A 13,706-nucleotide genomic window follows, 5' to 3' on the forward strand; every position below is an offset into this window, starting at 1 on the left:
GATACTTTATGGCCAGACACCTAAGACCTCAGGGTACACTATGATGTGGTAAAGTGAATACAGGAATCAGCCCACCTGTTCTGCTCTACCAGCTCAAGGACCAGACCTCAGCGAGCTAACATGAACTAGAATGCTACTGTTTACTCTTATGACATATTTTAGGAAATATTTATTAAGGCTTCTAGATGCAAATTTTGCAAAATACAAAAGAAGTGACTGTTTTACAATGAGAAAAAAAAAAAACTGGTCATTAACTCCTTTCTAGAAATCCAACGATTTTCTTTTCTACAAGCTCTTGTTTTGGCCATAGCAGGAGGGTAGTGACAGGAGGTGAGCCAGTACTGTGTCCTCCATCACGCTCTGCCCTCTGCAGCCTGTCATGGAGCCCCAGCTCCATGTTGAGCTCAGAGAGGTAAGGGCTGCCTTCCCCAGAGGCACAGCATCCAGAGTTGTGAAGACTACTTACCAGGCTTCTTAGAGCCAAGGGCAGGTTTCTTTTTTAACTTTTTATTTTGTGCTATGGTATATCTGATTAACAATGTTGTGACAGTTTTAGGTGAACAGTGAAGGCACTCAGCCATGCATATACATGTATCCATTCTCCCCCAAATCCCAGTCCTGTCCAGACTGCATCATAACATTAAGCAGAGTTCCCCGTGCTCTATACAGTAGGGCCTTGTTGGTAATCCATTTAAAATACAGCAGTGTGTACTGGCAACATTAAGTTCATTCTCTAAGTCTATATCTTTCTGTTTTGTAAGTTGACTTGTATCATTTCTTTTTAGATTCCATAAATAAGGGGTGTCATCCAATATTGCTCCTTCTCTGCTGCCCTGCTTCACTCAGTTTGAAATCTCTAGGTCCTTCCATGTTGCTGCAGATGGCATTATTTCCTTCTTTTTAATGGTTGAATAATATTCCATTGTATAAGTGAGGTTTCTTCACATGCAAATTTAGATGTGTTTGCCACTGTAGACAAGCATAGGACTAATATTAATAACAAGAGAAAAAAAGAACAAAAAGACTAAGGTGTTAGGTTCTTCCTGAATGCTAACTCCGTTTGTGACAGTAGCAAAATGGAATCTATTTCTCCAGGTACCCAGCAAGAGAACTGAGTTGATTTGGGCAATTTGATGATATACCTGTATCTTCTAACTACATTCTGTGTTGTTGTCACAGTAATTGTTAATCAGTCACCTGTTCCAAATGAATTTTAACAATATTCTCTCCAATGAATAACGTAGAATGAAATAGAAAACCAAATTTTTTCCCCCCCTTCCATCAGATTCTAATTCTCATGAACAGCCTGCCTTTCTAATCTGTCACTATATATCCACAGCCAGCTTGTTCCATGGCAGGCCCTGGGTGGCTACCCTGGGCCCCAGGTTTGAAGTGGAGGATCTGTAATGAGATGCTATTCATTATTTCTGCTCTTAGAACACTGTCGATATTCAGTTTCAGAGCTAAGTGGTTTGTTTATGAAGTCGCTTAGTTAATAGAGGGTGGAACTCAGTTTTGAATTAAGATCTTCTAAGCCCATGACCCATGTTCTGGCTTACTGTTCCATCATTACACTGCCTTTTCCGGCTAAGCACATTGTGCCTCCTTTCCGCATCTTCCCGAGCACTGATGGATCATCAAACAGTGAAGGTCATACCTGCAAGGAGTCTGGTCTGTATTGTCATCTCACCTTCTTCTTCTTTGGGCAAACAAAGAGTCACCGATCACCACGGAAGAGGACAGGAACCACTTTCTCCAGCCATTCCCTGCCACCTTCGGGTGTTGCTTAGAGTCTGAAGTCACACATACACACACAACTACATCATCCTAGATAAGCTGTAGGATAATATTATGGAAGGAATGAGAATCAGGCAGAATAATAAGATAATAATAGTGAATGTACCTACTTTACATGGTGGTTTAGTTACTAAGTTGTATCTGACTCTTGCGACCCCATGGACTGTAGCCCTCAGGCTCCTCTGTCCATGGAATTTTCCAGGCAAGAATAACTGGAGTGGGCTGCCATTTCCTTCTCCAGGGAATCTTCCTGACCCAGGGATCGAACCCAGGTCTCTTTCACTGCAGGCAGATTCATTACCAACTGAGCTAATTTACTTTATAATTCATGGGAAAAATGGAAAGGTCAAGAGAGAGAAGAGATGCAAAAAGAGGTACACTTGAGGGAGGAGGTCCCAGACAGGAGGGTGACTCATGACCAGCTCCCACTCCCAGGTATTTACCTTCAGTGAAAATTTATTTTCATACAAAAGCTTGTACATCCATGCTCCATTCATGATTATCCCAAACTGAAAGTAACTGAAATGTCCTTCCATGGGTGAATGGATAAACAAACCAATGTACCCACACAGTGGAATTCTACTCAGCAATAAATAGGAATGACCTTCAGATACAAGCAGCAGCATGAATGAATCTCAGGGGCATTATGAGAAGTGAAAAGCCCGTCTCAATAGGTTACATGCTGTGTGATTTCGTTCGTAGGACAGACATTCTGGAAAAGACAAAACTGTGGGGACAGAGGACAGAGCAGCGCTCGCCAGAGGTTAAAGGTGGAGGGAGAACAACTCTAGACAAAGAACATACAGGAGTTCTTGGAGGTGATGGACTTGTTCTGTGTCCTGTCCTGCTGCTGGTTACAAGATTCTGTACATGGTCAGGGCTTCCCTGGTGGCTCAGTAGTAAGGATCCACCTAACAGTAAAGGAGACATGGGTTTGATCCCTGGTCTGGGAAGATTCCACATGCCTCAGAGCAACTAAGCCCGTATGCCACAACTCCTGAGCCTATGCTGTAGAGCTTGGGAGCTGCAACCACTGAGCCCTCGTGTCTCAACTACTGAAGCCCGAGCACCCTAGAGCTCATGCACCTCAACAGGAGAAGCCACCACAACGAGAAGCCCATTGTGCAACTAGAGAGTAGCCTCCACTCACTTCAACTAGAGAAAAGCCCGAGCAGCAACAAAGGCTCAGCACAGCTAAAAATAAATAAATTTTTAAAAAGATTCAATGCGTGATTAAAATTCATTGAATGAATGGGGAGTTATTGTTTAATAGGTACAGCGTCTCAGTTGAGGAAAATGAAAGATTTCTGGAGATGGGTGGTGGTGATGGTGCACAACAGTATGAATGTATTTAATGCCACAGACCCGTACATTTAGAAATATTTAAAATGGTAAATTTTATTGTTAGAACAGAGGGACAGCTCTAAGAAGATTAAATGAGTGCCAGATACATTTTTTCCTATGAATAAATAAAAGTAGCGCAAATTCTTGTACTAAAAGCAAAAGATTCTCAGATTGGATCCCAAAGCAAAACCAAACTATCAATAATGGATTAAAAGACAGATCAATAACAAAAAAGAGTCCATTTTATGTACACGTGTGGGCTCAGGCGCTTCAGTCATGTCCGACTCTTTGTGACCCTGTGAGCTGTAGCCCTCCAGGCTCCTCTGTCCGTGGGATCTCCCAGGCAAGAATACTGGAGTGGGTTGCCATTTCCTTCTTCAGGGGATCTTCCCGACCCAAGGATCAAACCCTTGTCTCCTACATTGCAGACGGATTCTTTACCGGCTAAGCCACCTGGGAAGCCCTCATTTTATGTACGGTGATGGTGGTGTTAGTCTCTCAGTTGTGTCTGACTCTTAGCAACTCCACAGACTGTATATTGATAAAATGAACGAATAACTAGAATAACAAAATTCGTAGAACTGTACGTCAAAATAAAGGAAGTCAATGATAAAACAGTCCTGTGAAAACAGAGGGTACTGATTCTAATAACAGTGATGATGGGATGGGACTTGGGTAGGTAACGTGCTCCCCACCAAATTCTGCCGTTCTGCCACCTCCTCTTCATTAGCACATCACCAAATGCCACCCTTGCTGCCTAAACCTTCCCACCTTTTCTCCTGGGTGCCTCAGACGGCTGAGCTGAGCTGCATCTGGGCATTGATTCTTTTTGTGATTCAAATGTTAAAGCAGGAGTGCTGGGATGAATATTTATGCATGGGATTGTCAAGCTTTGCAGACAAAAGCCCCCAGATTCTGTATCTCACGTGGATGGACTCTGCAAACAGGACGTTACAATATCCATCTCTGCAAGGTCACAGTGCTGGTTTGTCCTAATTTGCATATGCTGATGGGACTCTGACTGAAGGAGAAAAGCCATCTTTCAGGGTTCCCAGCTACCCCTGAAGGGACTTATTGCCACCTCCTCCTTTGATTTGCCTGCTGTCATTCCCAGGATCTAATGCTAAGGAACCTCATTGGACTGTGTCTAGTGGTCAGCACAAAAGCCTGTAGAAGGGTTTGTGTTTTCTGTTTTCCTGGCATCATGGCCTCAAAACTTCCCTGTGAGGACCTGTTTCCTCTCTCACTGTGGGAACAGAGCTGGACGAGGAGTGTCTTACAGTGGCTGTTCAGTCGCTCAGTCGCATCTAACACTTTGCAACTCCATGAACTGCAGCATGCCAGGCTTCCCTGTCCTTCACTCTCTCTCCAACTTGGCTCAAACTCATGTCCATTGAGTCGGTGATGCCATCCAACCATCTTATCCTCTGTCACCCCTTTCTCCTCCTACCCTCAATCTTTCCCAACATCAGGGTCTTTCCCAATGAGTTGGCTTTTCGCATCAGGTGGCCAGAGTAAGTAATGGAGCTTCAGCTTCACCATCGGCCCTTCCAGTGAATAATCAGGGTTGATTTCCTTTAGGATTGACTGGTTTGATCTCCTTGCTATCCAAGGGACTCTCAGGAGTCTATCACCACAATTCAAAAGCATCAATTCTTCAGCACTCAGCCTTCTTTATGGTCCAACTCTCACATCCATAGATAGCTACTGGAAAAACCATAGCTTTAACTATACAGATCTTTGTTGGCAAAGTGGTGTCTCTGCTTTTTACTACACTGTCTAGGTTTGTCATAGCCTTACTTCCAAGGAGCAAGTGTCTTATAGTGGAGGGTTCTTCTAATGGGAAGGGACATTCATGCCCCACCTCCACCCTTCCAAACCCAACCCACTCCTCCAGCTTAAATCCAGCCTCCTTCAAGAGCCATCCAGGAAGCCAGGTTGCGGCACTGGTGTACACCCTGTGGTCCTGATTTTATCTAGCTGTGCACGTGGTATCTTTCACAGTCTTGGGTGGTAGGGAATTATCTACAATGTTCCTGCTCTCCTTGTTTTCCCTGGCACCCAGACCCTCATCCCAGTGCATCTCCTTCTCAGCTCCTGTCACTCTCCTTTATCCCTGCATGCCTCAGGGCTCTTTCCAGCACGAAAACCCAGTGTTGACACTCAGCCAGAATTCTCTGGTTGCTTCTGATAATGATGATGATAACAGTTATAATAGCTAATCTAGTGTGTTTAACTTGTGCCAGGCACTATGCCAACATGTTGCCCAGATTAATCTGTTGAATGGTAAGAAGCCTAATGAGGTAGGTAGCATTATTAGCCCCACTGTACAAATATGGAAACTGAGGCACAGAGAAGTTAAGTAAGTTGCTCCAAGTCACACAGCTATCAAGAGACAGAGCTGGAGTTTGAACACAGGCAGTTTAACTCCAGGGGTTCTACTGTTTCTTTTCCCTTAGAGCATGGACTTTGTGCAGAATTCACTTCCCTTTGGGACCCAGGCACCGCCTCCCTCTTCAGCCCCAATGCCTTCCGTTTACCACAGCCATATCTATTAGCCTCCAGTAATGACAAATGAGAGGTAACTCAGCAGTGGCCACAGGACTGGAAAAGGTCCGTTTTCATTCCAATCCCAAAGAAAGGCAATGCCAAAGAATGCTCAAACTACCACACAATTGCACTCATCTCACACAATAGCAAATTAATGCTCAAAATTCTCCAAGCCAGGCTTCAGCAATACATGAACCGTGAACTTCCAGATGTTCCAGCTGGTTTTAGAAAAGGCAGAGGAACCACACATCAAATTGCCAACATCCACTGGATCATAGAAAAAGCAAGAGAGTTCCAGAAAAACATCTATTTCTGCTTTATTGACTATGCCAAAGCCTTTGACTGTGTGGATCACAATAAACTGTGGAAAATTCTGAAAGAGATGGGAATACCAGACCACCTGACCTACCTCTTGAGAAACCTATATGCAGGTCAGGAAGCAACAGTTAGAACTGGACATGGAACAACAGAATGGTTCCAAATAGGAAAAGGAGTACATCAAGGCTGATTATTATCACCCTACTTATTTAACTTATATGCAGAGTACATCATGAGAAACACTGGGCTGGAAGAAGCACAAGCTGGAATCAAGATTGCCGGGAGAAATATCAATAAGCTCAGATATGCAGATGACACCACCCTTATGGCAGAAAGTGAAGAGGAACTAAAGAACCTCTTGATGAAAGTGAAAGAGGAGAGTGAAAAGATTGGCTTAAAGCTCAACATTCAGAAAACAAAGACCATGGCATGTGGTCCAATCACTTCATGGGAAGTAGATGGAGAAACAGTGGAAGCAGTGTCAGACTTTATCTTTGGGAGCTCCAAAATCACTGCAGATGGTGATTGCAGCCATGAAATTAAAAGATACTTACTCCTTGGAAGGAAAGTTATGACCAACCTGGATAACATATTACAAAACAGAGACATTACTTTGCCAACAAAGGTCCATCTAGTCAAGGCTATGGTTTTTCCAGTAGTCATGTATGGATGTGAGAGTTGGACTGTGAAGAAAGCTGAGCGCCGAAGAATTGATGCTTTTGAACTGTGGTGTTGGAGAAGACTCTTGAGAGTCCCTTGGACTGCAAGGAGATCCAACCAATCCATCCTAAAGGAGATCAGTCCTGGGTGTTCATTGGAAGGACTGATGTTGAAGCTGAAACTCCAATACTTTGGCCACCTCATGGGAAGAGTTGACTTATTGGAAAAGACTCTGAGAGGGATTGGGGGCAGAAGAAGGGGACGACAGAGGATGAGATGGATGGATGGCATCACCGACTCGATGGACCTGAGTTTGAGTGAACTCTGGGAGTTAGTGATGGACAAGGAGGCCTGGCGTGCTGCAATTCATGGGGTTGCAAAGAGTCGGACACGACTGAGTGACTGAACTGAATGACAAATGCCCAGCCTCTCTCAGGGCCCTGTGTCTAAATCCGACTGCTGTCTGTCTAGAAACGCTTCGGCTCCTCTTGCCCTGCTAGAAGACTCTCCCTTCATCTCTTAGCCCCGGGCCTTCAGCCTTTGTAGGCCTGTTCAGGACCGCGCCCTTTGCTCTGGGCTCCTCTGTCACTGGCACATGATTCCGTGATGCCCCGCACGTGGCTCCTGGCCCACCAGCCACACCAGGCTTGTCTCCTTGTCTGGCCTTGGTGTTTGCTGTTCCCTGGACTTGCTGCACTTTCCCCTGATCTTCACATGCCGAGTTCCTCCTCTCATCCAGGGCTTTGTTCAGATGCCACCTTCTCAGACAGGCCTTCTCAGGCCAGCTGGGCTAAACTCGTTTTCCTGCCAGTCAGTCACCCTGTGTCTTGTATCCAAGCTGCGTCAATGTCTTCCCAGAACCTGGTTTTCACTACTTGAGATCACCTGTGGGCTCGTGATCTATGGCGGCACAGCAGTCTACCCTAGCACTTGGTGGCTTAAGCAAGAGCCATTTCATTGTATTTCTCCAACTTGTGGGTCAGATATGCGGGCAAGGTTGCCTGGTGCCCCGACTGGAGTGTTTGGAAGATTGTGTTCAGCCAAGCCTGGAGACAGAAGTGCCTACACATCACACCTCTGGCATGGAGCCCATGGGGCTGTTGACTTCATACAGAGGCCCAGGTGGAAACCACAAGGCCTCTTATGACCAAGCCTCAGAAGTCCCAGAGTGTTCTTTCTGCACATTCTGTTGGTCAAGCAAGTCACAAGCCCAGATCAGAATTAAGTTCATAGCGTGTAGGCCTCATCTCTTATACAAGGACTGGAAAAGAATCTGTGGCTGTGTATTGGTCAACTATGCATTATAGTTTATTTTATTTTTGGCTGTACTGGGTCTACATTGCTTCATGCAGGCTTTCTCAAGTTGCAGTGAGCAGGTGCTACTCACCTTGCGGTGGTGTCTCTTGTTGCAGAGCACTGGCTGTAGGGCATTTGGGCTTCAGTAGTTACAGAGCAAGGGCCTAGCTGCCCTGGGGCATGTGAGATCTTCTAAGACAGGAGTCAAACCTGTGTCCCCTGCATTGGCAGGCAGATTCTTAACCACTGGGCCACCAGCACAGTCCCCAGTCCACTACAAAAAAAAAAAAAAAAGGTTTATTATCTGTCCCCTTTGTTTACAGTATGAACTCCTTGAAGGCAGGTTCTTCCTCTCCTGTCACATTGCATCCCCAGCACCCAGAATATGGTTATAGATACTGTAAATACCTGCTGAATGTCTATAAGAATGAAATAATGAATGAATGAAAAGGTAAAGGGATGAAAAACTGAATGAATGTTTACATCCCCCTCTGGTATGTAAACTTCCTGAAAACAAGAGTCTGATGTTTTCATCTTTGCATCCTCATAAATACAGGCTGTACACTATTAGATGCTCAGAATATATATTTATCAAATAAATGGAGGCATTTAAACTGTTATCATTAAAAGAGTTACGAGAGTTATTCTCAGCACATATATAGGTGTTGAGTATTAGTAGCTGCTATGAACAAATTAATAATGCCATATACATAGTAAAATCAGTTTATGTATTTAATAAACAAGCAAAATGGACCAGATCTCCACTCCCTTGTTATTGTTCAGTCGCTCAGTCATGCCCAACTCTTTGCGACCCCAGGGACTGCAACACACCAGGCTTCCTTCACCTTCACTATCTCCTGGAGTTTGCTCAAACTCATGTCTATTGAGTTGATGACGCCACTTCCTTGACATCTTGCCTTTTCCCTTTCTCTCTGAAGGCTGCAGAAGGGCCTGTCTAATGGAAGGCATTAGCCAGTACCACTCCAGGGCCCCCAAGTCCCCTCATCTCTGGGTTGGGGTGGAGCCTTGTCCTTGCCTCCACACCTTTCCCCTCCCTGATAGCCAAGACTCACTCACTTTGAGGTCATTAATGTGGGGGCTGAGATGGTCATCTGAGCCTCTCAGATGGCTGAATTCTGATTCCCAGCAGCTCTCCAGGAAGATCAAGTGAGATTACAGGTCTCTTAACATTCTGCCCTTGGGTGAGAGCCTGGTTACAGTTATGGCTGGATGCCCTGGGTTGAACCCTAAGAGGGAGTTGGCATCTGATATGCCAGGAAGGGAAGGGTGCCCTCGCCAGGTGGCCCCACATACACATGCATAGAGTTCCTTGCCGGTGAGCAAAGGTAGGACCTGGCGGCTGGTGTTTGAGCTGCGGTCAGAGGACTCAGCTCAAGGGTCAAGCCCTATAAGCTGGTCCTCCTATTTCACTCTGTAGCCTGGAACAACTCCTTGGTTTCTTCAGAGCCTCAGTTTTCTCATCTGTGAAATGAGACTGATCCCCAAAATTTCTTCATTTCTGTGTTTTTGTTCTCCTCTCTATGTTTTTATGGGGCTCCCCTGATGATTCAGCAAATAAAGAATCTACCTGCAATGCAGGAGACACAGGAGACCCGAGTTCGATCCCTGGGTCAAGAAGATCCCCTGGTGGAGGAAATGGCAACCCACTCCAGTATTCTTGCCAGGAGAATTCCATGGACTAAGAGCCAGGCGGGCTACAGTTCATAGGATCACAAAGAGTTGGATACAACTGAGCAACTAAGCACATGTTTTTATAATATAGAGAAACATTCCAAGTTCAAGAAAGCTCTGTAATAGCCAAAGGTGACTAATAAGGAATAACTATATAAAATTCATGCTGGTCTCCTTGGTGTATTGGGGTCTTTAATTTAAAAAAAAAAAATTTTCTCAGAGTCCTCCCTGTTCCATGGATTTTAAGACCCCTGGTGCTGGACAGTACTAAGTTTTACTCCTTCCCCAAACCCCAAGGAGCACTGACTGCCGTTCGGGTAAAACAAGTGCCATAGAACACCTCACAGCTTGGAGTAAGTTTTATTATTGGGCATTTATTGGAAACATCAAGGTGGTATTTGGAAGATCCTTCCTTTTCCTTCTTCCTTGCTAAAAATAAAGTTCTCCATGGCCATTAATTTTAGTGAAATTCAAGTTCCAGTGACAGTGTTTTAAAAATGTAGGTTTTATTTAAACTTCACCAATCTGGGACAAGAATTTTTCAGAGGAAAAGGCTGGCTTACTTCTTCTGCTCTGGCTGATTCTGGGGTGATACACTCACCCGTTTGGTCCCCAGACTGGCCAAATTTAAGGAACAAATTAGGAAACAGGAGTTTTCCATCTTAGGGGACATAATCTAACATGGGACAGTTTTAGGTATGAGAACTTCACCCTCGTGGAAGCAGTTAATAGTTTTGAGAATTTGCCATGTGCCAGATACTGTGTTAAGTGATCCTAGATATTATCATAATAGTAATTAAAAACAATACTTCCAGGAAAATGGGGCTCCATGAAGTTAAAGAACTAGCCCATGTTCATACAGTTGGTCAAAGAACTGGAATTGAAATCCAAATTGTCTGCCTTCGAGACCAATGCTTTCCATAGGCCTGTGCCTCCCATGCTTCTTGTGTTGGCTATTTCTGACTATTTTCTTACAGAAGATGCTGTAACCACAGTCTTGCTGTGTTGTTATGTAATCCTTTAGTTCTTTAATAGTTTTAAACTGTTTTCAGAGATTTTTATCTCGCCGGTGTCTTGTCTTTCCATGATCTTAACGGTGCCTTTCAAAGAGTTCTTCATTTTAACAAAGCCCAACTTACTTGCTTTTGATGGTGGATTATACTTTTGGTGTCAGATCTAAGAAATCTTTGTCTAACTCAAGATGACAAAGCCTTTCTCTTATATTTTCTCCTGGACATATTATAGTTTTAGGACTTGTATTTAGGTACATTGATCCACTTAGTCTTAATTTCCATATATCTTGTGAGATGTGGAATGAAGTTCTTTTTTTTACATATAGAGTTCCAATACCACTGGTTAAAGACTGTTGTATCTTTACTGAATCGCCTTTGTACCATATGTGATGATCTGTTGAGGGCACTCTGTTCTCATGATCTCTTTACTCTCTCTGTGTTAATGTCCCACTGTCATGATGACTACAGCTTTGTAAGTCTCAAAGTCAGGTAGTATGAGTCCTTCAACTTTGTCCCCCTTTTTCAAAATCATCTTGGATATTCCAGTTTCTCCATTGTTTCTTTAGTTTTTAAGTATTCAAAGATATAAAACAGCATCTAGAGGTCTAAAGATAATTTAGAAATCAAAGTTAATAAAGAGTAGCACAGAAAATTTCCATAATCTAGCTTTATCAGGACATGAGGCCTTCCTATGTGATATCCAAATGGATATCACATTCCATTTGATTTGGTTAATCAAAAATTGTCATATCTATAGAGAGCAGATTTGTGGTTCCCAAGGGGAAAGGCTTGGTGGGGAAGGGAAGAATTAAGTGTTTGGGATTAGCAAATGAAAACTGTTATATGTACAATAATAGAAAAATAAGTCCCTACTGTATAGCACAGGGTACTACATTCAATATCCTGTGATAAACCATAGTGAAAATGAGATATATAGATATATATATAGATATACATATAGATATATAATGAATGGGCTTCCCAAGTTGTACTGGTGGTAAAGAACCTGCCTGCCAGTGCAGGAGACATGAGACATAGGTTTGATCCCTGAGTTGGTAAGAACCCCTGGATTAGGACATGGCAACCCACTCCAGTATTCTTGCCTGGAGAATCCCATGGACAGAAGATCCTGGTGGGCTATAGTCCATAGGGTTGCAAACAGTCGGACACAACTGAAGTGACTTAGCGTGCATATATAACTGAATCACCTTGTTGCAAAGCAGAAGTTAACACAACACTGTAAATCAACTCTACTTCAATAAAAATACTTTTAATTTGAAAATAATTATTATATCTATCTTACATTGACAACTGATTTTCAAAAAACTAGAATGTAAAAATTTATACCAACATTGTACTGGACACGATTTCAACTTTCATTGATGTTTCAGAAAATACCTTAGACCCTAGAGTATCTCAGTCATTGTAAGCATCAGTTCTCACTGTCCTAACAAAATGGGAAATTACTGATTAAAGAGAGCACATTTGGTTATATTGCTGCCTGCCATGGTATCTATGAATACTCTACTTTTGACTGTGGGACACTGTCTTTCAAATATCTGAAGTGTTACAACTGGCAGTTCTATGCATAGCATTCTGTCTCTTCCAATAAAGCATATTCGTATTTACTTTAAACTTGTTATCTGCTGGGAACCATGAGAAGTACTATTAATTAAGCCAGTTGATTTCTGATAATGTTAGCCATCACTGCCGTGGTATGACATTGAGCAGATAACTTGTCCTCCTTGGGCCTCTGTCTTCATTTGTAAAATTAAAGGTTTAGACTAGTTAACCTTGAGTGGTTCATACAACTCTAAAATTCTTTGACTCTTTTGTAGTATCTTTATTTTCTTAAAAATCACAACCCCTTAAAAGTAATTAAACAAAAACTCTTAATGGCAAAAAGCATTGTGGTAAGTCAGAAAGTAGTGATCTTTTGATGCATCTCAGATTACCTAACCCCACTGCATGACCTTACTTCTAACTACGGCCAACTCTAAGCAATGAAGATGGCATTTATGGTTACTGGTGCTGTGATATTTAGTGGCCCATGAAATCCCCATATTCTGAGAAGCTGTAAGTGTCTCACGTCAAGGGAAGGATAAAGGAGAATGGTTGTAAGCCCAGACAGCTCCAGAACTTCAGAGTACTCCTAAGTTAGACTTTCAAAGGTACCTTCAAAGATTTTTAAGATATCTTCACTTAGAAATGGCAACCCACTCCAGTATTCTTGTCTGGAAAATTTCATGGACAGAGGAGCCTGGCAGGCTACAGTCCATGGGTCGCAAAGAGTTGGACATGACTCAGTGACTTTCACTGCACTTCACTTAATATTGAAACCAAGTGGACTTTAAATATCTACATTGGCTTTCCTATACCAGGGCATAGCATATATGACTGTGAACTCCAGTCATACTCTAGCTGATCATTGCTGTCCTAATAGAATGAGAAACTTGGAGAGTATGAAATTTACTAGAGAATGTAGAATGTAGATATGAATTTAAACTGATATAAGAAGTCTTTATTGAGCACTTACTGTGTACAAGATTCTGTGTCATGTACTTCCAATGCATTGTATCATTTAATACACACAACAATCTTGAAAAGTAGACATTACTGTCTTTTTATTATATATGAGGAAATGATGCACAGAGAGCTCCTGTTATTTGCCTTGGTGGCTCAGATGGTAAAGAATCTGCCTGCAATGCAGGAGACCTGGATTCAATCCCTGGGTCAGGAGGATCACCTGGAGAAGGAACTAGCAACCCACTCCAGTATTTTTGCCTAGGAAACCCCATGGACAGAGAAGGCTGGCAGGCTATAGTCCATGAGATCGCAAAGAGTTGGACACAACTGAGCAACTAACACACACTCAGAGCCAGTCTTCAATCCATATGTGTCTCAATCTAGAGCTTCCTGACTACCTCAGAGACCAGCTCTCAGAACTTGGCCAGCTTATTTAGAAAGTAAATGAATTTGTAGTATTAATTACAAGGATCTAGACCAAGAACACCAAGTACCGATGACTCACTCTTG

The 13,706-nt window shown here is 43.0% G+C and overlaps 1 protein-coding gene across 1 annotated transcript in view; it reads left to right on the forward strand.

Annotated features, from left to right (window-relative positions):
* GRIN2B (glutamate ionotropic receptor NMDA type subunit 2B) overlaps positions 1-13,706 on the forward strand; it is a 436,266-nt gene that overhangs the window by 410,286 nt on the left and 12,274 nt on the right. The window lies entirely within an intron of this gene.

The sequence above is a fragment of the Bos grunniens genome, chromosome 5, assembly GCF_055505025.1.
Source record: "Bos grunniens cultivar Pamir isolate PY7600 chromosome 5, Bosgru_T2T1.0, whole genome shotgun sequence".
In the NCBI taxonomy this organism is placed as follows: domain Eukaryota; kingdom Metazoa; phylum Chordata; class Mammalia; order Artiodactyla; family Bovidae; genus Bos; species Bos grunniens.